This window comes from Somniosus microcephalus, chromosome 28 (genome assembly GCF_052327205.1).
Source record: "Somniosus microcephalus isolate GS21.2 chromosome 28, FLI_Smic_1.0, whole genome shotgun sequence".
In the NCBI taxonomy this organism is placed as follows: domain Eukaryota; kingdom Metazoa; phylum Chordata; class Chondrichthyes; order Squaliformes; family Somniosidae; genus Somniosus; species Somniosus microcephalus.
Genome location: NC_141014.1, coordinates 2,571,521 through 2,595,216, shown reverse-complemented (window position 1 = coordinate 2,595,216; position 23,696 = coordinate 2,571,521). Strand labels below are relative to the sequence as shown.

General features: G+C 49.4%; 1 protein-coding gene across 4 annotated transcripts in view; it reads right to left on the bottom strand.

The window, feature by feature from the left end:
• LOC147098720 (SUN domain-containing protein 2-like) overlaps positions 1–23,696 on the bottom strand; it is a 183,175-nt gene that overhangs the window by 125,450 nt on the left and 34,029 nt on the right. For 3 of the 4 annotated variants that reach the window (XM_085969409.1, XM_085969408.1, XM_085969411.1), the window contains exon 1: positions 5,838–6,021. The exons of the other annotated variant lie outside the window; for it this stretch is intronic. The gene's annotated coding sequence lies outside the window, so the exon portion shown is untranslated. Of the gene's footprint in view, positions 1–5,837; positions 6,022–23,696 lie in introns of those variants that run through there. 4 annotated transcript variants of the gene reach the window in all.

The following is a 23,696-nucleotide window of genomic DNA, read 5'->3' as shown; positions in this document are numbered from 1 at the left end:
TATAGACAGGGCTAAGCGATCCCACAATCAACGGATCAGATCAAAGCTCTGCAGTCCTGCCACATCCAGTCGCGAATGGTGGTGGACCATTAAACAACTAACGGGAGGAGGAGGCTCCAAGAATATCCCCATCCTCAATGATGGTGGAGCCCAGCACGTGAGTGCAAAAGACAAGGCTGAAGCGTTTGCAACCAACTTCAGCCAGAAGTGTCGAGTGGATGATCCATATCAACCTCCTCCTGAGGTCCCACCATCACAGAAACTAGTCTTCAGCCAATTCGATTCACTCCACGTGATAAAGAAACGGCTGAGTGCACACTGGATACAGCAAAGGCTATGGGCCCCGACAACATCTAGGGCAGCACGGTGGCATAGTGGTTAGCACTGTTGCCTCACAGCGCCAGGGACCCGGGTTCAAATCCGGCCTCAGGTGACTGTGCAAACTCCACACAGACATTCTCCCCGTGTTTGCGTGGGTTTCCTCCGGGTGCTCCGGTTTCCTCCCACAGTCCAAAGATGTGCGGGTTAGGTTGATTGGCTATGATAAATTGACCCTTAGTGTTAGGGGGATTAAATACGTGGGGTTACGGGGATAGGGTGGGATATGTGTTGGTGCAGGCTCGATGGGCCGAAATGGCCTCTATCTGCACTGTGGGGTTTCTGTGATTCTGTGGAATATCCCGGCTGTCGTGCTGTAGACTTGTGCTCCAGAACTAGCTGCGCCTCTAGCCAAGCTGTTCCAGTACAGCTACAACACTGGCATCTATCCGACAATGTGGAAAATTGCCCAGGTATGTCCTGTCCACAAAAAGCAGGACAAATCCAATCCGACCAATTACTGCCCCATCAGTCTACTCTCAATCATCAGCAAAGTGATGGAAAGTGTCATCGACAGTGCTATCAAGCAGCACTTACTCACCAATAACCTGCTCACCGATGCTCAGTTTGGGTTCCGCCAAGACCACTCAGCTGCCGACCTCATTACAGCCTTGGCCCAAACATGGACAAAAGGAGCTGAATTCCAGAGGTGAGGTGAGAGTTTCTGCCCTTGACATCAAGGCAGCATTTGACCGAACGTGGCATCAAGGAACCCTAGTAAAACTGAAGTCAATGGGAAATATGGGGGGGGGAACACTACTGGCTGGAGTCATACCTCACACAAAGAAAGATGGTTGTGGTTGGCGGTCAATCATCTCAGCCCCAGGACTTGCTGCAGAAGTTCCTCAGGGCAGTGTCCTAGGCCCAACCATCTTCAGCTGCTTCATCAATGACCTTCCCTCCATCATAAGGTGAGGATGTTCGCTGATGATTGCACAGTGTTCAGCGCCATTCACAACTCCTCAGATAATGAAGCAGTCCATGCCCGCATGCAGCAAGACCTGGACGACGTTCAGGCTTGGGCTGATAAGTGGCAGGTAACATTCGCACCACACAAGTGCCAGGCAATGACTATCTCCAACAAGCGAGAGTCTAACCATCTCCCTTGACATTCAATGGCATTACCATCACCGAATCCCCCACTAACAACATCCTGGGGGTCACCATTAATCAGAAACTTAACTGGACCAGCCACATAAATACTGTGGCAACAAGAGCAGGCCAGAGGCTGGGAATTCTGCGGCGAGTGTCTCACCTCCTGACTCCCCAAAGCCTTTCCACCATTTACAAGGCACAAGTAAGGAGTGTGATGGAATACTCTCCACTTGCCTGGATGAGTGCAGCTCCAACAACACTCAAGAAGCTCAACACCATCCAGGACAAAGCAGCCCACTTGATTGGCACCCCATCCACCACCTTAAACATTCACTCCCTCCACCACCGGCGCACCGTGGCTGCAGTGTGTACCATCTACAAGATGCACTGCAGCAACTCGCCAAGGCTTCTTCGGCAGCACCTCCCAAACCCGCGACCTCTTCCACCTAGAAGGACAAGGGCAGCAGGCGCATGGGAACACCACCACCTCCAAGTTCCCCTCCAAGTCACACACCATCCTGACTTAGAAATATATCGCCGATCCTTCATCGTCACCGGCTGGGTCAAAATCCTGGAACTCCCTAACAGTACTGTGGGAGTACCTTCAGCACACGGACTGCAGCGGTTCAAGGCGGTGGCTCACCACCACCTTCTCAAGGGCAACTAGGGATGGGCAATAAATGCTGGCATTGCCTGCGACGCCCTGATCCCATAAACGAATTTTAAAAAACTGCCTTGAGGAACTCCTGCAGTGATGTCCTGGAGCTGATATGATTGGCCTCCAACAACCACAACGATCTTCCTTTGTGCTAGTTATGACTCCAACCAGTGGAGAGTTTTCCCTTGATTCCTATTGACTTCAATTTTACTAGGGCTCCTTCATGGCACACTCAGTCAAATGCTGCCTTGATGTCAAGAGCAGTCATTCCCACCTCACCTCTGGAACTCAGCTCCTTTGTCCATGTTTGGACCAAGGCTGCAAATAGGTCTGGAGCCAAGTGGTCTTGGCGGAGCCCAAACGGAGCATCAGTGAGTAGGTTATTGGTGAGTAAGTGCCGCTTGATAGCTCTTTCGATGATACCTTCCATCACTTTGCTGATGATTGAGAGTAGACTGATGGGGCGGGAATTTGCCGGGTTGGGTTTGTCCTGCTTTTTGTGGCCAGGACATACCTGGGCAATTTTCCACTTTGTCGGGTAGATGCCAGTGTTGTAGCTGTACTGGAACAGCTTGGCTAGAGGCGCGGCTAGTTCTGCAACACAAGTCTTCAACACTATAGCCAAGATGTTGTCGGGGCCCAAAGCCTTTGCTGTATCCAGTGTGCTCAGCCGTTTCTTGATATCACGTGGAGTGAATTGAATTGGCTGAACACTGGCTTCTGTGATGGTGGGGACCTCAGGAGGAGGCCGAGATGGATCATCCACTCGGCACTTCTGGCTGAAGATGTTGCAAACGCTTCAGCCTTGTCTTTTGCACTCGCGTGCTGGGCTCCGCCATCATTGAGGATGTGGATGTTCATGGAGCCTCCTCCTCCAGTTAGTTGTTTAATGGTCCACCAACATTCATAACTGGATGTGGCAAGACTGCAGAGCTTTGATCTGATCCGTTGATTGTGGGATTGCTTAGCTCTGTCTATAGCATGCTACTTCCTCTGTTTAGCATGCATGTAGTCCTGTGTTGCAGCATCAGGTTGGCACCTCATTTTTAGGTATGCCTGTTGCTCTTCTACACTCTTCATTGAATCAGGGTTGGTCCCCTGGCTTGATGGTAATGGTAGAGTGAGGGATATGCGGGGCAGTGGGATTAGTTTGGGATTGATACAGGGCCCTGGGGAGAGAGCGGGGCAGTGGGATTAGTTTGGGATTGATACAGGGCCCTGGGGAGAGAGTGGGCAGTGGGATTAGTTTGGGATTGATACAGGGCCCTGGGGAGAGAGCGGGGCAGTGGGATTAGTTTGGGATTGATACAGGGCCCTGGGGAGAGAGCGGGGCAGTGGGATTAGTTTGGGATTGATACAGGGCCCTGGGGAGAGAGCAGGGCAGTGGGATTAGTTTGGGATTGATACAGGGCCCTGGGGAGAGAGCGGGCAGTGGGATTAGTTTGGGATTGATACAGGGCCCTGGGGAGAGAGTGGGCAGTGGGATTAGTTTGGGATTGATACAGGGCCCTGGGGAGAGAGCAGGGCAGTGGGATTAGTTTGGGATTGATACAGGGCCCTGGGGAGAGAGTGGGCAGTGGGATTAGTTTGGGATTGATACAGGGCCCTGGGGAGAGAGCGGGGCAGTGGGATTAGTTTGGGATTGATACAGGGCCCTGGGGAGAGAGTGGGCAGTGGGATTAGTTTGGGATTGATACAGGGCCCTGGGGAGAGAGCGGGGCAGTGGGATTAGTTTGGGATTGATACAGGGCCCTGGGGAGAGAGCGGGGCAGTGGGATTAGTTTGGGATTGATACAGGGCCCTGGGGAGAGAGCAGGGCAGTGGGATTAGTTTGGGATTGCTTTAGCAAAATGCCAGCACATACATGATGGGCCAAATGAAATCAAAGCCACTGGAGAATGCTGGAAGTCCCAGCGATCATGGAACAGCTCCCTTGGCAATTTCTCACCTCAGATCTACCACTAAATTGCCAGGCAGGGTGCAGAACATCCTCCCCACCAACTTTAAGTCCCATTAATTATTTTAATACAGCTTCCCTTTTAATATTTATATCTCTATTATTAGTGGTTCCTGCAATCCTTCCTTCTTGCTCCTCAGTAAATATGGAGGTCAAGTGCCCAATTGCTTCATTCTGTACAAGATCTGATGGGATGCTCGGAATGCCTGTATATTAATGGTACCCAATGTAGATATGGTGCAGCGACTGTGCCCAAGGAAAGCGAGCGAACCCGTCAGTGACTCCCACCCACAGTGACTCAGCATCCTGGATAACAGCAATTACCTGATCAATGGCTCGGCACATTCCCCATCATCAGGAGCCAGTTTCTAGCCAATACTCAGCATAATGCACAGACCTCTCGCATCACAGAGACAAGAATCCGATAGGACCAGGCCTGTGCTTCAGCTGTCTGTCTCTGAAAATCAAAGAAGCTGATCTATCCAAAAACAGAGAGGTGAGCACACAGGAAATGGGTAGAGGTGTGAGTGCAGGAGGGCAGACGCGGTCCAGGTGCGAGTGCAGGAGCGGTCCAGGTGCGAGTGCAGGAGCGGTCCAGGTGCGAGGGCAGGAGCGGTCCAGGTGCGAGGGCAGGAGCGGTCCAGGTGCGAGGGCAGGAGCGGTCCAGGTGCGAGGGCAGGAGCGGTCCAGGTGCGAGGGCAGGAGCGGTCCAGGTGCGAGGGCAGGAGGGCAGACGTGGTCCAGGTGAGAGTACAGGAGGGCAGGAGCGGTCCAGGTGTGAGTGCAGGAGGGCAGGAGCGGTCCAGGTGCGAGGGCAGGAGCGGTCCAGGTGCGAGTGCAGGAGGGCAGACGTGGTCCAGGTGAGAGTACAGGAGGGCAGGAGCGGTCCAGGTGTGAGTGCAGGAGGGCAGGAGCGGTCCAGGTGCGAGGGCAGGAGCGGTCCAGGTGCGAGTGCAGGAGGGCAGACGCGGTACAGGTGAGAGTACAGGAGGGCAGGAGCGGGCCAGGTGCGAGGGCAGGAGGGCAGACGCGGGCCAGGTGTGAGCGCAGGAGGGCAGACGCGGGCCAGGTGTGAGCGCAGGAGGGCAGACGCGGGCCAGGTGCGAGTGCAGGAGGGCAGACGCGGGCCAGGTGTGAGCGCAGGAGGGCAGACGCGGTCCAGGTGCGAGTGCAGGAGGGCAGACGCGGGCCAGGTGCGAGTGCAGGAGGGCAGACGCGGTCCTGGTGTGAGTGCAGGAGGGCAGACGCGGGCCAGGTGTGAGCGCAGGAGGGTAGATGCGGGCCAGGTGTGAGCGCAGGAGGGCAGACGCGGGCCAGGTGTGGGCGCAGGAGGGTAGATGTGGTCCAGGTGCGGGTGCAGGAGGGCAGACTTGGTCCAGGTGTGAGGGCAGGAGGGCAGACGTGGTCCAGGTGCGAGTGCAGGAGGGCAGACGCGGGCCAGGTGTGAGGGCAGGAGGGCAGACGCGGTCCAGGTGTGAGGGCAGACGTGGTCCAGGTGTGAGGGCAGACGCGGTCCAGGTGTGAGGGCAGACGCGGGCCAGGTGCGGGTGCAGGAGGGCAGACCTTGACTGTCTGGATTTTTCTGTCCAGTTTTTAATGATGACAATGCCTTGGTAGCTCTAGACTGGACAGATGACCATCCCGTGGCCGCTTTTGCCCACATGCTCTGACACTGGCGCCCCAGGGGACAGCATGGCAGCGAGGAGATATTAAAATGGCACAAACACAGTCTGCTAATTGCACACCTACCTCCGAGGCCAGACACTGCAGCAGTCCCCAGGAACACTCGCACCGATCCCGGGCTCTCGGATCCACTTTAAACCAGCAGGAGGCCGCACGGCTCCACATCCCCTGCGGGCGATCGGCGGGCGAGGCGCGATACCGGAGCGCGGTGCCTGAGGTAGCGGAATGTCTGAGTCCCCGCCCCGCCCCGCCCTCCGACAGACATTGCAACCCGGCCCCGCCCAGCCCAGCCCCGCCCCGCCCCCTCCTCACACCCTCCAATCAGCGATCGCCGGCTGGGCCCACCCGCATAACTTTACACCCAATCACAGCCTATCACCATCTCGTCTAGCTTCTAATCTCTTTTACTTCTTTTGGTTCTTTTATTCTTTTGTCCGATCGCAGCCCTGCCTTCGATCTAGTTCCTTTTCTCTCCAGTTTTGAAGAAGGGTCAAACCCGAAACGTCAACTCAAATTTCCCTCCACGGATCTTGCCTGACTTGCTGAGTTTTTCCAGCATTTTCTGTTGTTATTTCGGATTTCCAACATCTGCAGTATTTTGCTATCGTAACGTCATCCCAGCCCGCAGCACCCATTGGCCAAGCTGGCATCAATCAAATACAATGCCTTCTCCTATTGGCTGCTGTATTCAAAAGCTTCACTTCCTTGTGTCAGTTGCAGGAGCGGAGAATGAATTAAAGGGACAGGCACCCTGACTCGCTCAATTTTGTTTTTGACTTGTCCTCTCCCCCTTTCTCCCTAAAGACACTGATTCTCACTCCCACAGGCACGGTCAGACCTCAGGCGTGGCCATTCTTCATATCCAAGTCTAGATAACAGGCTATTGAACAACAGAGGGCAAACGAGACTCCAGGATGGTGTGTTGCCTCCCTGGTGCAAGGGTCAAGGATATCTCCAAGCGGCTGCAGAACATTTTGGAAGGGGAGGGTGAACAGCCAGTTGTCGTGGTGCATATAGGTACCAACGATATAGGTAAAAAGCGGGATGAGGTCCTAAAAGTGGAATATATGGAGTTAGGAGATAAATTTAAAAATAGGACCTCAAAGGTAGTAATCTCAGGATTGCTACCAGTGCCACGTGCTAGTCAGAGTAGAAATAGAAGGATATTTCAGATGAATACGTGGCTAGCGGAATGGTGCCAGGGGGAGGGATTCAAGTTCCTGGGACATTGGAACCGGTTCAAACCGGACGGTTTGCACCTGGGCAGGGCTGGAACCGATGTCCTAGGGGGAGTGTTTGCTAGTGCTGTGGGGGAGGGTTTAAAGTAAAATGGCAGGGGGTTGGGAACCTGAGCAGGGAGACAGAGGAAAGGGAAACAAGGATAAAAGCAAAAGATAGGAAGGAGAAAAACAAAAGTGGCAGTCAGAGAAATCAACGGTTTAAATCAAACATGGCCACAGTAAATAATAATTCTAATAGGTCTAAGAGCATTAAAAAAACAAACCTGAAGGCTTTGTGTCTTAATGCGAGGAGCATTTGTAATAAGGTGGATGAATTGGCTGCGCAAATAGAGGTAAACGAATATGATTTGGTTGGGATTACGGAAACATGGCTCCAGGATGGCCAAGACTGGGAACTCAACATCCAGGGGTATTCGATATTCAGGAAAGATAGGCAAAAAGGAAAGGGAGGTGGGGTAGCATTACTGGTTAAAGAAGGGATTAACACAATTGTAATGAAGGATATTAGCTCTGATGATGTGGAATCTGTATGGGTAGAATTGAGAAATACTAAGGGGAAATAAACATTAGTGGGAGTGGTATATAGACCTCCAAACAGTAAGGCAGAGGTTGGGGATGGCATTAAAAGGGAAATTAAAGAAGCGTGCAATAAGGGCACAGCAGTCATCATGGGTGACTTTAATCTACATATAGATTGGGCCAACCAAATTAGTAACAATACTGTGGAGGAGGAATTCCTGGAGTGTTTACAGGATGGTTTCCTGGACCAATATGTCGAGGAACCAACCAGAGATCAGGCCATCTTAGACTGGGTATTATGTAATGAGAAAGGATTAATTAGCAATCTTGTTGTACGAGGCCCCTTGGGTCAGAGCGATCATAATATGATCGAATTCTTCATTAAGATGGAGAATGAAGTAGTTGACTCAGAGACTAGGGTCCTCAATTTAAATAAAGGAAACTACGATGGTCTGAAGAGCGAGTTGGGTAGGATTGATTGGGGAATGGCACTCAAAGGGTTGATGGTGGATAGACAATGGCAAACATTCAAAGACCAAATGGATGAGGTCCAGAATTTGTTCATCCCAGTTTGGCATAAAAATAAAACAAAAAAGGTGACTCAACCGTGGCTAACAAGGGAAATTAGGGATAGCATAAGATCCAAGGAGAGGACATATAAATTGGCCAGAAAAAGCAATAATCCTGAGGATTGGGAACAGTTTAGGATTCAAAGAGCCACAGTTGGAGTACTGTGTGTAGTTCTGGTCACCACACTATAGGAAGGATGTGATTGCTTTGGAGAGGGTGCAGAGGAGATTTACTAGGATGTTACCTGGGCTGGAGCGCTTCAGCTATGAAGAAAGACTGGACAGGCTGGGGTTGTTTTCCTTGGAGCAGAGAAAGCCGAGGGGGGACCTGATTGAGGTGTACAAAATTATGAGGGGCATAGATAGTATTAAATCCGTGTGTTAATGGAGACACGGAATGCAGGAGTTGGTTTAACAAGTCTTTACTGAATGGAGACACTCTGGAAACTGAAACTACAGAAGGCTGCTAGTGCCTTTTATACAGGGATGGTCACTGCCGGTACTGCAGTCTGAGACCAGTTATTCCCTTAAAGGTACATACACAACAATTCCTCCCCTTTTAGATAAACAGTACATAACATTCATTTAACAACTAAATGATAACTAATTACAATTACAATTACAGTTGCTAGATACATTGGTTGAGGTTAAGCAATTATAAGTTCAGTCTTTGAGGAGGCTTCCTGATTCTGTCTGGATAACGCCTCTTTGGGGTATCAGGTTCTTCTGGTAAAGTTGAGTCGGGATCAATGTCGTTGTTTGGTTCGTCTGCTTCCAATATCACCGATTCTGCGGTAGATGTAATTGGTACGTCGGTTTCATCGCCAGGTGTATCAGATCGTGGTGTGGAATTGACGTTTTCCAGTGACTCTAGAGTCTGGTCAGCATGGCGTCTTACAATGCTCTCTCCAACGTCCACGGCATACATTAGAGGTCCTTGCCGTGTACAGATCGTTCCTGGCTGCCATTTCTCTGTGCGGTAGTCCCGGGCCAAAACTGGTTGACCTATCTTAAAACTCCTGGTCGGCCTTTCATTCATATTCTGAAACTGCCTGTTCTCCACATCTCTTCTGATGTTCAGCTTAACCAAATCCAAGTGGCATCATAGTCTTCGATTGAAGAACATCATGGCAGGAGTTTGGTTGGTAACCGCATGTGTCGCATTCCGGTAGGCAAACAAGAAGTTGTCCACCTTGTGTTGTAGGGGTATATCTTCTTACACATTGCCTTGATAGCCTTCTTGAATGTTTGAACAAACCTCTCGGCCAATCCATTAGTGCCTGGATGATATGGGGCGGATGTGTAATGCTTAACACCATTGTTCTTGAAGAACCTCCGGAACTCTTCAGACACAAACTGTGGTCCATTGTCAGAGCAAATCTGTTCAGGCAGCCCATTCCTGGCGAATATGGTTCGTAAGACTGTGATAGTTTTTTCTGTGGTGGTTGAGGACATTTTTATTACCTCTGGCCACTTTGAATGTGCATCCACCGCAATTAAAAACATCGAGTCCATGAAGGGACCAGCAAAATCAATGTGCACCCTTTGCCATGGAGATGAGGGCCACTCCCATGGATGTAGAGGGGCTTGCGGTGGGGCGTTTTGGACCTTCTGGCATCCTGTACAGCTCTTGGTCATCTCTTCGATTTCTCTATCGATTCCCGGCCACCACACAAACGCTCTAGCTAAGTTCTTCATTTTTACCCCTCCCAGATGACCCTCATGAAGCTCATTGAGCACTCTATCCTTCAATTTGGGTGGAATCATTACTCTGGATCCACACATCAAGGTTCCTCTGCACACTGACAGCTGTTCTCTTCTCGGCGAGAATGCTGGCAGCAGTGGTTCGCCATGTGCTGGCCATCCCTTCACTGTTAAATCATAGACCCGGGATAGTGTCGGGTCATTTCGTGTTTCCTTTTCTATGTTTGCATTCGTCACAGGGAGACATTCGACTATGGTCGAGTGGAATATCTCCATTGGATCCACTGCAAGGTCTTCTTCTTCCACCGTCGGCAACGGTAGGCGCGACAATCCATCAGCATTCCCATGCTGTTTAGTTCCTTTGTACTTGATGTCATATTGGTGTGCCCCTAGGAAAAGGGACCACCTCTGTAGCCGTTGTGCTGTCATTATCGGTACGCCCTTCTGAGGGTTGAAAATGGAGACAAGAGGTTGGTGATCGGTTAGTAGAGTAAATTTTTGACCGTGCAGGTAGTGATTGAACTTCTTCACCCCCCACACTAGGCTGAGGGCCTCTCTGTCAATCTGGGCGTAGTTACGCTCGGCTGAAGTTAACGAGCGTGACGCAAAAGCTATCGGCCTCTCTAAACCATCAAGGAATTTATGTGACAGTACCGCTCCAACGCCGTAGGGAGACGCATCACATGCCAGTCTGATCGGCAGTGCTGGGTTGTAGTGAGCCAATACTTCTCTTGAAGTGATTAAGTCCTTACTCTTCTGAAAGGCCCGCTTACAGTCATTGCTCCATTTCCATGCTACTCCCGTTCGTAGTAGGGCGTTCAGTGGGTGCAGAATTGTGGACAAATTCGGTAAAAACTTATGGTAGTAATTCACCAATCCGAGGAATGACCTCAGTTGCGACACATTTTCAGGCGCTGGGGCCTTAACAACCGCTTCAATTTTGTTAGGGGACTTATGTAACCCCTCTTCATCAATCACGTGGCCACAATATGATATCTGTTTCTTAAAAAACTCGCACTTGGGGCGGTTGGCTCGTAGCCCATGTTCACGTAGTCTAGTGAGCACCTGTTCTAGGTTGGCAAGGTGTTCACTGTCATCTTCACCTGTCACTAGGATGTCGTCCAAGTAACACTGAGTTCCCGGAATCCCCTGCAGGACTTGTTCCATCGCTCTTTGCCATATCGCTGGAGCCGATGCTACTCCGAATACCAATTGATGATACCGGTAAAGACCTTTGTGAGTGTTTATCGTGAGATACTTACTGGAGGATTCTTCAACCTCCATCTGTAAATATGCTTGTGCTAGGTCAATTTTTGTAAAAAGCTTCCCTCCAGATAGTGAGGCGAAGATGTCTTCTATCCTTGGAAGAGGATATTGTACTGTGTGAAGGACTGGGTTCACCGTCACCTTGAAGTCCCCACAGATGCGAACCTTCCTTGGCTCCTCAGACTTATTGTTTAACGTTTTCTTCATGACAGGAACGATGGGTGTCGCCCACTCGCTCCAGTCTACCTTAGACAATACGCCTGCATTCTCCAGATTCTCCAGCTCTGCCTCGACGGCTGGGTGAATTGCATTTGGTACCGGTCTTGCTTTGAAAAACTTGGGAATTGCATTCTCTTCTATTTTTATCGAGGCGGTTACGCCTTTAAGAGTGCCCAGTTCTTGTTGAAATACCTCTTTGGCGTCAGCTAAGATTGTTGACAACCGTCCAGGAGTGACGTCGTCATCCTTTTTACCAGCCACCGTCAGTGCCTGAATGGAGTGCCAGTCTAAACTTATCTTTCTGATCCATTCACGTCCCAATCACGGTGGTCCACCATCTTGCAGAATGTAGAGATACAATTTCCGTATTTTCTTGCCGTTGTATTCGACAGGCACCCTTATTTTTCCTCTGGGGTATACTTTTTGCCCCGTATATGTCCTCAAGACAATGGATGTCTCTCTCAAGGGTATGTGTGAGAATAGCCGCTCGTAGTCTCGTCGATTCATGATGGTTAGAGCTGATCCTGTATCCAATTCCATTTTGACTTGGGACCCTGCTATCGTGAGGGTGACCCAAATGGTTCGGTGATCCTCTTTTGCGATTACGTTGTGAAGTTTGAGACAGCTTAGACTCTTGTTCCCGGATTCACTATTGCTCATCTGGTCTTCGGAACTACTGTCCGTCATCTTTTGTACTTTCCTGTACGGTTCCTTAGTAGCCTTTTTGTTGTCGTTGGTCTTCTTCTCAGACCTGCAAACTCGTGCAATGTGTCCCATCTTTCCGCATTGCCTGCATATTTTGTCCTTGGACCAGCAGTCCTTCTGGTCATGGTTTGTTCTGCCGCAGCGATAACATTTTGCAAATCCCCGTCTCATTTCATGGGTGCCGTATTCCTGTGGCTTTTGTTGTATTTCCGCAGCTCCCCTTGCTGCTGCTTCGTACGATACTGCCACGCTGAAAGCCTTATCTAGCGTCAGCTCTTTCTCTGAGAGTAACCTCTTCTGGGTTCCTTCACTCAGGAGCCCACAGACAAATTTGTCCCGTAAGGTATCTGCCAGTCCTGCTCTGAACTGGCAGTGCTTTGATAGCTTGCGTAGTTCCGTAAGGTAATTAGCATTGCTCTCATTTTTATGCTGATTTCTCCTGTGGAATTTAAATCTTTCTGTTATCAGCAGCAGTGTAGGATTTAAGTGTTCCTGTAGGATAGCAACAATTTTGTTAAAACTCTTCGCCTTCGGTTTGGCTGGAGTAATCAGGTCCCGCAATAGGCCGTACGTTCTTGCGCCCATTAAATTTAGCAATACCGATGCCTTTTTCTCCTCGGCTATTTTGTTTGCCTCGCAATATACCTCGACTCTTTCCACATACGTGGTCCAGCCTTCTATTGCATTATCGAAGGCAGTGATATCACCAGTCTTTGGCATCTTGAAAATCTAAGATGGCGTCTCCCGCGCTTTTCCTTCGTCCCCGATTTAACAAAATGGCGCCTCCCGCGCTTTTCCTTCATCCCCGCCGAGTTAAGATGGCGCCTCCCGCGCTTTCCCGACGCTGCCGCTGCTGTCAACGCCGCTCTCCGTGGTATTTTTATTTTTAACCGTTCCCGTCGTGGAGCGGACCCTCTGGGACACTTCCCTCCCTCTTCTTAGGTCCAAACACTGCCCGGCTGCGAAGCACCGGCCGCGCCCTGTGTGCTCCACCCTCTCTCTCTCTCTTTGCTTCCCGACTCGCTGCCCGGCCCCGTTGCAGAGCCACCCGATCGAGCTCTAGCCCGCCGCAGCCCAGGAAGGATCAGTGCACTACCTGCCACCAGCCCGATTAGCTGGGAAACCACAGACTGGAGACCAAGCCTGGCTCTTGACAGTATCTCCTGCACTTTTCAAGTCGATGATTTGGAGGGCGGTTGCCCACGGTCGACGCCCGTTTCTCGAGTTTCTGTGGATTATATTTTTTTTCTTTCTTCTGGCTTCGACCTTCAATAACATCGTCTGAGGTGCTGCCGAGTTGCAGGTAAGTTTGTTTCTTACTCGTCGCCAGTATTAAATCCGTGTGTTAATGGAGACACGGAATGCAGGAGTTGGTTTAACAAGTCTTTACTGAATGGAGACACTCTGGAAACTGAAACTACAGAAGGCTGCTAGCGCCTTTTATACAGGGATGGCCACTGCCGGTACTGCAGTCTGAGACCAGTTATTCCCTTAAAGGTACATACACAACAGATAGGGTAGGTAGAAAGGAACTTTTCCCCTTAGTAGAGGGGTCAATAACAAGGGGGCATAGATTCAAGGTACAGGCAACCGGCAAAATGCCATCTATTTGGAGGGAGACTAAAATAATTGCCCTCCTGAAGCCGGGGAAGGATGCTTGTGAGGCCTCCAGCTTCCGGCCAATCTCCTTACTTTGCACTTATTATAAAGTGCTGGAGAGGCTACTACTATTCTCGCGGGGAGGTTCGCTAGTGCTGTTGGGGAGGGTTTAAATTAGCTTGGCAGGGGGATGGGCACCAGCATATAGGAGTAGAAAAGAGGAATAAGGTGCATAAAAGAGTGAGTGTGTTGGACAGTACTAGAGAAGAAAGTACTAGAGGCAGAAGCAGTACCATATTAGATAGGAGCAGACCAAGAAAGACTACGAAAAATTCAAAAATGGGTTTACAATGCATGTACGTAAACGCACAAAGTGTGGTGAATAATTTGGTGAGCTACAAGCACAATTAACCGTGTGGCAACATGGTGTTGTGGCAATAACGGAAATGTGGCTTAAGAACAGTGAGGACTGGGCACTTAATATTCCAGGGTACAAGGTGTTCAGAAAAGATAGGGAAGGAAAAAAGGGAGGTGGGGTGGCAGTGCTGATTAAGGAAGACATTGTAGTGTTGGAAAGGGAGGATGTTCTTGAGGGGACAAGGACAGAATCCATTTGGTTAGAGTCGAGGAGCAAAAAGGGTTTGATCACGCTATTGGGGGTATTCTACAGGCCACCAAATAGTGAGAGGGAGGTAGAGGAGCAAACCTGCAGGGAAATCGCAGAGATATGCCAGAGCTATAGAGTGGTGATATTGGGGGACTTTAATTAACCAAATATCGATTGGGATAATGTCAGAAAGAAAAGAAAGACTTGCATTTATATAGCACTTTCACGACTACTGGACGTCTCAAAGCGCTTCACAGCCAATTAAGTACCTTTGGAGTGTAGTCACTGTTGTAATGTGGGAAGCACAGCAGCCAATTTGCGCACAGCAAGCTCCCACAAACAGCAATGTGTTACTGACCAGATAATCTGTTTTGTTATGTTGATTGAGGGATAAATAGTGGCCAGGACACCGGGGATAGCTCCCCTGCTCTTCTTCGAAATAGTGCCATGGGATCTTTTGTGCCCACCTGCGAGAGCAGATGGGGCCTCGGCTTAATGTCTCATCTGAAAAACAGCACCTCCAACAGTGCAGCACTCCGTCAGCACCGCACTGGAGTGTCAGCCTAGATTTATGTGCTCAAGTCCCTGGAGTAGGATTTTAACCCACAACCTTGTGACCCAGAGGTGAGAGTGCTACCCACTGAACCACAGCTGACACTGGTAAAGGGAAACGGGGGGGGGGAGGAATTTCTGAAATGTGTTCAGGAGAATTTCCTTGACCAGTATGCTCTTGGCCCAACTAGGATCTGGTGCTGGGGAATGAGGTGGGCCAGGTCGACCAAGTGTCTGTGGGAGAACACTTGGGTACGAGTGATCATCGTGTCATAAGATTTAGATTAGCAATGGAGAGAAGCAAGGAACAATCTAGAGTGGAACTTCTAAACTGGAATAGGGCTAACTTCAATGGGATGCGAAAGGATCTAGCCAGGGTAAAATGGAACCAAAGACTGACAGGAAAAACTGTAATGGAACAATGGGTGATCTTTAAGGAGGAGATGTTCCAAGTACAGGCTAGGTAGATTCCAACAAGAGGGAAAGGTAGGGGAACCAAAGCAAGGGCTCCTTGGATGACGAAGGAGATAGAGAAGGTGATGAAACAAAAAAAGAGGGTGTACGATGCATGTCAGGTGAATTCTTCAAGGGAGAACCAGACCAAATACAATAAGTTGAGAGGGGATGTGAAGATGAAAATAAGATTGGCAAAGAGAGAATATGAGAGTAGAATGGCGGTTAACATAAAAGGGAACCCAAAAATCTTCTACCGGCATGTAAACAGTAAGAGGATAGTAAGAGGCGGGATGGGGCCTATTAGAGACAAAGAAGGTGATATATGCTTCGAGGCGCAGGGCAAGGCTAGAATACTCAATGAGTACTTTGTATCGGTGTTTACTAAGGAGGTGGAAGCTGAAAAAATATCGGTAGAAATGAAAATGGTAGAAGCAATGGAAGGGGTGAAAATTGATGGACAGGATGTACTGGAAAGGCTGGGTATGCTTAGAGTGGATAAGTTGCCTGTTCCAGATGGCTTGCATCCCAGGTTGCTAAGGGAATTCACAGAATCACAGAAACCCCACAGTTCAGATAGAGGCCATTTCGGCCCATCGAGCCTGCACCGACACATATCCCACCCGATCCCTGTAACCCCACGTATTTAATCCCCCTAACACTAAGGGTCAATTTTATCATAGCCAATCATCCTAACCTGCACATCTTTGGACTGTGGGAGGAAACCGGAGCACCCGGAGAAAACCCACGCAACCACGGGGAGAATGTGCAAACTCCACACAAACAGTCACCCGAGGCCGGATTCGAACCCGGGTCCCTGGCGCTGTGAGAACATAAGAACATAAGAAATAGGAGCAGGAGTAGGCCAATCGGCCCCTCGAGCCTGCGCCACCATTCAATAAGATCATGGCTGATCTGATCCTAACCTCAAATCTTCTATCACTCTGCATCCACCCGAACCCATGTGATCTCCCGGGAGAGGCGAAAAACCAGATAAAGACCCAATGGCCAATTTGGGAGAAAAAAATCTGGGAAATTCTTCTCCGACCCATCTAGGCGATCGAAATTCTTCCAGGAGATCACTCTGTCCCTATATTTTCTACAGTACTTACCTTCTGTAAAGGCGATCTCCACCCCAGCCAGGAACAGGAATAAAACCATCTCCTGAAATCTAACAGAATTAGAACACAGTAGGAGCAGAACAAGGCTACACGGCCCCTGGGCCCGCTCCACTACCCACAGGGCCATGACCATTCCGAACCCAGACTCATGTCCAATTTCCTGCCCGCTCCCCGTAACCCTTTATTCCCTTTACTTCTAGGAAACTATCTATTTCTGTTTTAAATTTATTTAATGATGTAGCTTCCACAGCTTTCTGGGGCAGCAAATTCCACAAACCTACCACCCTCTGAGTGAAGAAGTTTCTCCTCATCTCAGTTTTGAATGAGCAGCCCCTTATTTTAAGATTATGCCCCCTAGTTCTAGTTTCACCCATCATTGGGAACATCCTCACCGCATCCACCCGATCAAGCCCCTTCACAATCTTATATGTTTCAATAAGATCGCCTCTCATTCTTCTGAACTCCAATGAGTAGAGTCCCAATCTACTCAACCTCTCCTCATATGACCACCCCCTCATCCCCGGGATTAACCGAGTGAACCTTCTTTGTACTGACTCGAGAGCAAGTATGTCTTTTCTTAAGTATGGACACCAAAACTGTATGCAGTATTCCAGGTGCGGCCTCACCAATACCTTGTACAACTGCAGCAATACCTCCCTGTTTTTATATTCCAACCCCCTAGCAATAAAAGCCAACATTCCATTGGCCTTCTTAATCACTTGCTGCACCTGCATACTAACTTTTTGAGTTTCGTGCACCAGGACCCCCAGATCCCTTTGTACTACAGTACTTTCCAGTTTCTTGCCATTAAGATAATAGCTTGCTCTATGATTTTTCCTGCCAAAGTGCATAACCTCACACTTTCCAGTATTGTATTCCATCTGCCAAATCTCTGCCCACTTACTTAGCCTGTCTATGTCCCTTTGCAGGTTTTTTATGTCCTCCTCACTCACTACTTTCCCTCCCATCTTTGTATCATCTGCAAACTTTGATATGTTACACTCGGTCCCCTCCTCCAAATCATTAATATAGATTGTAAAGAGTTGGGGACCCAGCACTGACCCCTGCGGAACACCACTAGTTACTGGTTGCCAATCTGAGAACGAACCATTTATCCCAACTCTCTGCTTTCTGTTAGAGAGCCAATCCTCCACCCACGCCAGAATATTACCCCCAATCAGTGCTAACCACTATGCCACCGTGCATTGGGGGAGGAGATAGCAGAAGGGCTTGCCATAATTTTCCAATCTTCTCTAGATGTGGGGGAGGTGCCTGAGGATTGGAAAGTGGCAAATGTGACACCATTGTTCAAGAAAGGGTGTAAGGACAATCCTAGTAAGCCGGTCAGTTTAACATCAGTGGTGGGTAAAGTTTTAGAAACAATAATCAAGGAAAAAAATTAATGGGTGCTTGGAGAGGTTTAAGCTAATTAAGGAGAGCCAACACGGATTTGTAAAAGGCAGATTGTGTTTGATTAATCTAATTGAATTTTTTGATGATGTAGCAGGGAGGATTGATGTAGGGAATGCAATGGATGAAGGGAATGCAATGGATGTTGTCTACATGGATTTTAGGAAGGCGTTTGACAAAGTACCACATAGAAGGCTGGTTAACAAAATTGAGACTCATGGAATAGGTGGGTCAGTGGCAGCTTGGATAAGGAATTGGCTTAAGGACAGAAAACAGCGAGTTGTGGTAAATGGCTGTTTTTCAGACTGGAGGATGGTCGACAGTGGTGTTCCTCAAGGGTCAGTGCTGGGGCCACTGCTTTTTTTGATATATATAAACTACCTGGATATTGGAATACAGAGTAGAATTTCGAAAATTTGCCGATGACACCAAACTTGGGGGTGTGGCAAACAGTGAGGATGATACCAAACGACTGCAACAGGACATAGAAAGGCTAGCAGAATGGGCAGACAAGTGGCAGATGGGATTTAATACAGAGAAGTGTGAGGTGATACATTTTGGCAGAAGGAACAGGAAGAGGCAATATACACTTAATGGCACAGTTTTAAAGAGTGTGCAGCGACAGAGGGATCTGGGAGTTAATGTGCACATATTGAGAGAGTAGTTAACAAAGCATATGGCTTCATAAATAGAGGTATTGTGCACAAAAGTAGAGAAGTTATGCTGAACCTTTATAAAGCGCTGGTTAGGCCACAACTGGAGTATTGCATCCAGTTCTGGTCACCACACTTTAGGAAGGATGTGAAGGCCCTTGAGAGGGTGCAGAGGAGATTTACCAGAATGGTTCCGGGGATGGGGGATCTTAGCTACAAGGACAGGTTGGAGAAGCTGGATTTGTTTTCATTAGAGCAAAGGAGGGTGAGGGGTGATTTGATCGAGGTGTACAAGATTATGACGGGTTTGGATAGGCTAGACGGGGAAAGGCTGTTCCCACTAGTTGATGGTACAAGGACTAGGGGACACAGATTTAAGGTTTAGGGCAAGAGATACAGGGGATGTGAGGAAACTTTTTTATGCAGCGAGTGGTGAGGACCTGGAACTCACTGCCGACGGAAGTGGTGGAAGCGGAGACACTCAATGTTTTCAAGGGGAGACTGGATAGGCACGTATACGAAATAAACTTGCAGGGCTACGGGGATAGAGTGGGGGAATGGGACTGACTGGATTGCTCTACAGAGAGCCGGTACGGACTCGATGGGCTGAATGGCCTCCTTCTGAGCCATTATGCCTCTAGTGGGGGAAAATTCGGTTGCTTTGTGCCTCCCGTTAGCGTGGGGCGCAAAGCAACTAGTGCCCCGGCGTGGCAATGTTTGAGCCGCTCGCGAAATTAACCAGACATATTGCGGCGGCGCTAAACACTACCACCACGATCTCCTGCGCCTGCAGATCGTGACGTCAGTCAAGCATGCAATGCCCCGGTAGCGCTCCAGACCGGATATTGAGTGGCGCCACCTGCCTTACCGCCTACCGCTAGCGACGACAGGTTGAGGGGAGCATTTTGCAGTCAGGAAGGGACTGGGGGAGCGCTATTTAAAGGCGACCGCTTCCTGCCTTTTTTTGTCAGCGTCATTTTTGAGCCACGCATTCTGAGAGAGAGAGAGAGACTTCTGGAGAGATTCAACGCTGTGTGAAGGAGTTTTGGGTACTGAGCAGCACTTTGCAGGTTCATTTTGATTTGCCCTTCCTTTTATCGATTTAGAAGAGACTATGGGGGCTGCACTCTGAGCTCTTTCCCTGGGCCTCTCCATTGTTCTTTCCAGCAGATTTGATGTACAGGTCTCTCCAGGGCGAGATTCAAGGCTGCAATGAGCAGGGTGTGGATGGAGAACAAGATCGACCCTCCCCTTTAAGAACTGGCCGGCGCCAGTGTGTCTGTGTTCCATCGCTGACTGACATCACATGAGCTTCGCCAGCGCTCTGAGGTAGCGCCTCGCTCCTTGGCGTTAGCGCCTTAAGAGAAATACCAAATTTCTCCCCCATGACTCTACTCCACAGACTAGCCCACATCTTTGAACCAACCATACCTAATAAGGAGCAAGCAGGCTGCCAGAGCACCTCCAGAATCTTGGGATGAAACTAAAGAGCAGGGTCAACTTGATCCAGAAACTCGCCAGACCCACATGGGGCGCACAAGCGCAAACCCTCCGTACGGCAGCACTTGCCCTGGTTACTCTACAGCAGAGTACAGCTCTTCGGCGTGGCCACCAAGTCCGCATGTCAAATCTGTTGATGTCCATAGAGATATAGGGGGAAAAGTTCGGTTGCTTTGCGCCTTCCGTTAGCGCCCTAAGAGGAACTAGCAAAGCAACTAGCACCCGGGCGTGGTGTCGCCAACGCCTCCCGTGAAATTCAGCGGGAGGTTAGCAACGGCGGTAACCGGTAGCACCCCGCGGCGCTGCGCCGCCGGCGATGACATCATTGTCATGCGAAGCGCCCTGCTCACGCCCCGGCTGCAATCTTCGGGAGCGCCCCCTGATTTACCACCGGACGCTATGTCCGCCAGGGTCAGGGGGGTCTACCTGTGGCCGGGGAGGCGCTATTTAAAGGCGAGGTGCGGGGCGGCCATTTTTGTTGCGGCCCCTGGTCGCGCTGCGCAAGGCCCCGGGTCGTGCTGCGCAAGGCCCCTGGTGCGCTGCGCAAGACCTCGCCCCTTTAAGAAGGGGAGGAAGGCCTGCAATACCACGGCACGTAGCACTGCGATATTCACTAGCAGCGTCCCAAGAGGGAGGCGGGGTGCTTCCACTAGCGCCCCTCTTCCCTCTTGGTGCGCTACCACTCAATTTCCGTGGCGGGGGCACTAAAAGTAGCGCCCCGGCGACGTTGGCTCCCCAAAGGGGGCGCTACTCAAAGTTTAACCCATAGAGTCATAACGGCACAGAAGGAGGCCATTCAGCCCATCGAGTCCGCTCCGGCTCTCTGTAGAGCAATGCAGTCAGTCCCATTCCCCCGCTCTATCCCCGTAGCCCTGCAAGTTTATTTCCCTCAAGTGCCTATCCAGTCTCCCCTTGAAAACACTGAGTGTCTCCGCTTCCACCACATCCGTCCGCAGTGAATTCCAGGTCATCACCACTCGCTGTGTAAAAAGTTTTTCCTCACATCCCCCCTGTATCTCTTGCCCAAAACGTTAAATCTGTGTCCCCTAGTCCTTGTGCCATCAACTGGTGGGAACAGCCTTTTCCCGTCTAGCCTATCCAAACCCGTCATAATCCTGTACACCTCTATCAAATCACCCCTCAACCTCCTTTGCTCTAATGAAAACAAATCCAGCTTCTCCAACCTGTCCTTGTAGCTAAGATCCCTCATCCTCGGAACCATTCTGGTAAATCTCCTCTGCACCCTCTCAAGGGCCTTCACATCCTTCCTAAAGTGTGGTGACCAGAACTGGACACAATACTCCAGTTGTGGCCTAGCCAACGCTTTATAAAGGTTCGGCATAACTTCTCTATTTTTGTACTCAATACCTCTATTTATGAAGCCCAAGATCCCATATGCTTTGTTAACCACTCTCTCAATATGTCCTGCCACCTTCAGGGGGACCTATTCACATTAATTCCCAGGTCCCTCTGTCCCTGCACACTCTTTAAAACTGTGCCATTAAGTGTATATTGTCTCTCCCTGTTCCTTCTGCCAAAATGCATCACCTCACATTTCTCTGTATTAATTTGCATCTGCCACTTGTCTGCCCATTCTGCTAGCCTTTCTATGTCCTGTTGCAGTCGATTAATGTCATCATCACTGTTTGCCACACCCCCAAGTTTGATGTCATCGGCAAATTTAGAAATTCTACTCTATATTCTAATATCCAGGTCATTTATATATATCAAAAAAGCAGTGGCCCCAGCACTGACCCTTGAGGAACACCACTGCCTACCATCCTCCAGTCTGAAAAACAGCCATTTACCACAACTTGCAGTTTTCTGTCCTTAAGCCAATTCCTTATCCAAGCTGTCACTGACCCACCTATTCCATGAGCCTCAATTTTGTTAACCAGCCTTCTATGTGGTACTTTGTCAAACGCCTTCCGAAAATCCATGTAGACAACATCCATTGCATTCCCTTCATCAATCCTCTCTGTTACTTCATCAAAAAATTCAATTAGATTAGTCAAACACGATCTTCCTTTTGGAAACCCGTGTTGGCTTTCCTTAATTAGCTTAAATCTCTCCAAATACCCGTTCATGTTTTCCTTGATTATTGTTTCTAAAACTTTACCCACCACTGATGTTAAACTTTTACTGGGATTGTCCTTACACCCTTTCTTGAACAATGGTGTCACATTTGCCACTTTCCAATCCCCAAGCACCTCCCCCGCATCTAGGGAAGATTGGAAAATTATGGCAAGCCCTTCCGATATCTCCTCCCCCAATTCCCTTAGCAACCTGGGATGTAAGCCATCTGGACTAGGCGACTTGTCTACTCTAAGCATACCCAGCCTTTCTAGTACATCCTGTCTATCAATTTTCACCTTCCATTCCTTCTACCTTTTCCACTTCTACCGATATTTGGGCAGCATCCTTAGTAAACACCGATACAAAGTACTCATTGAGTATTCTAGCCTTGCCCTGCGTCTCTAAGCATATATCACCTTCTTTGTCTCTAATAGGCCCCACCCCGCCTCTTACTATCCGCTTACTGTTTACATGCCGGTAGAAGATTTTTGGGTTCCCTTTTATGTTAACCGCCATTCTACTCTCATATTCTCTCTTTGCCAATCTTATTTTCATCTTCATATGCCCTCTCAACTCATTGTATTTGGTCTGGTTCTCCCTTGAGGAATTCACCTGACATGCATCGTACACCCTCTTTTTTTGTTTCATCATCTTCTCCATCTCCCTCATCATCCAAGGAGCCCTTGCTATGGTCCCCTACCCTTCCCTCTTGTTGGAATCTACCTAGCCTGTACTTGGAACATCTCCTCCTTAAAGATCACCCATTGTTCCATTACAGTTTTTCCTGTCAGTCTTTGGTTCCATTTTACCCTGGCTAGATCCTTTCGCATCCCATTGAAGTTAGCCCTATTCCAGTTTAGAAGTTTCACTCTAGATTGTTCCTTGCTTCTCTCCATTGTTAATCTAAATCTTATGATACGATAATCACTTGTACCCAAGTGTTCTCCCACAGACACTTGGTCGACCTGGCCCACCTCATTCCCCAGCACCAGATCCTAGTTGGACCAAGAACATACTGGTCAAGGAAATTCTCCTGAACACATTTCAGAAATTCCTCCCCCTCCTTTCCCTTTACCCTAGCATTATCCCAATTGATATTTGGGTAATTAAAGTCCCCCAATATCACCACACTATGGGGAAAAAATTCAGTATCGCCCCGAGGGCACGATTATCGGCCGCACGCAAAGTTTAGCGCCTGGCGCTAATTATCGCCTCTGACGGCAAACTTGGCTTTTATCGCCCCTGGAGGTGATTGGAGCGCTAAATCAGGCGCTTCACACCTGTCTTAAGGCGCAAAGGCCGAGGAGCGAGGCACTACCTCACAGCGCTGGCGAAGCTCACGTGATGTCAGTCAGCGATGGAACACAGACCCACTGGCACCGGCCAGTTCTTAAAGGGAATTCTGACGAATGGTCATCGACCTGAAACGTTAACTCTGTTTCTCTCTTCACAGATGCTGCCTGGCCTGCTGAGTTTCTCCAGTATTTTCTGTTTTTATCTTAAAGGGGAGGGTTGATTTTGTTCTCCATCCACACCCTGCTCATTGCAGCCTTGAATCTCGGCCTGGAGAGGCCTGTACATCAAATCTGCTGGAAAGAACAATGGAGAGACCCAGGGAAAGAGCTCAGAGTGCAGCCCCCACAGTCTCTTCTAAATCGATGCAAGGAAGGGCAAATCAAAATGAACCTGCAAAGTGCTGCTCAGTACCCAAAACTCCGTCACACAGCGTTG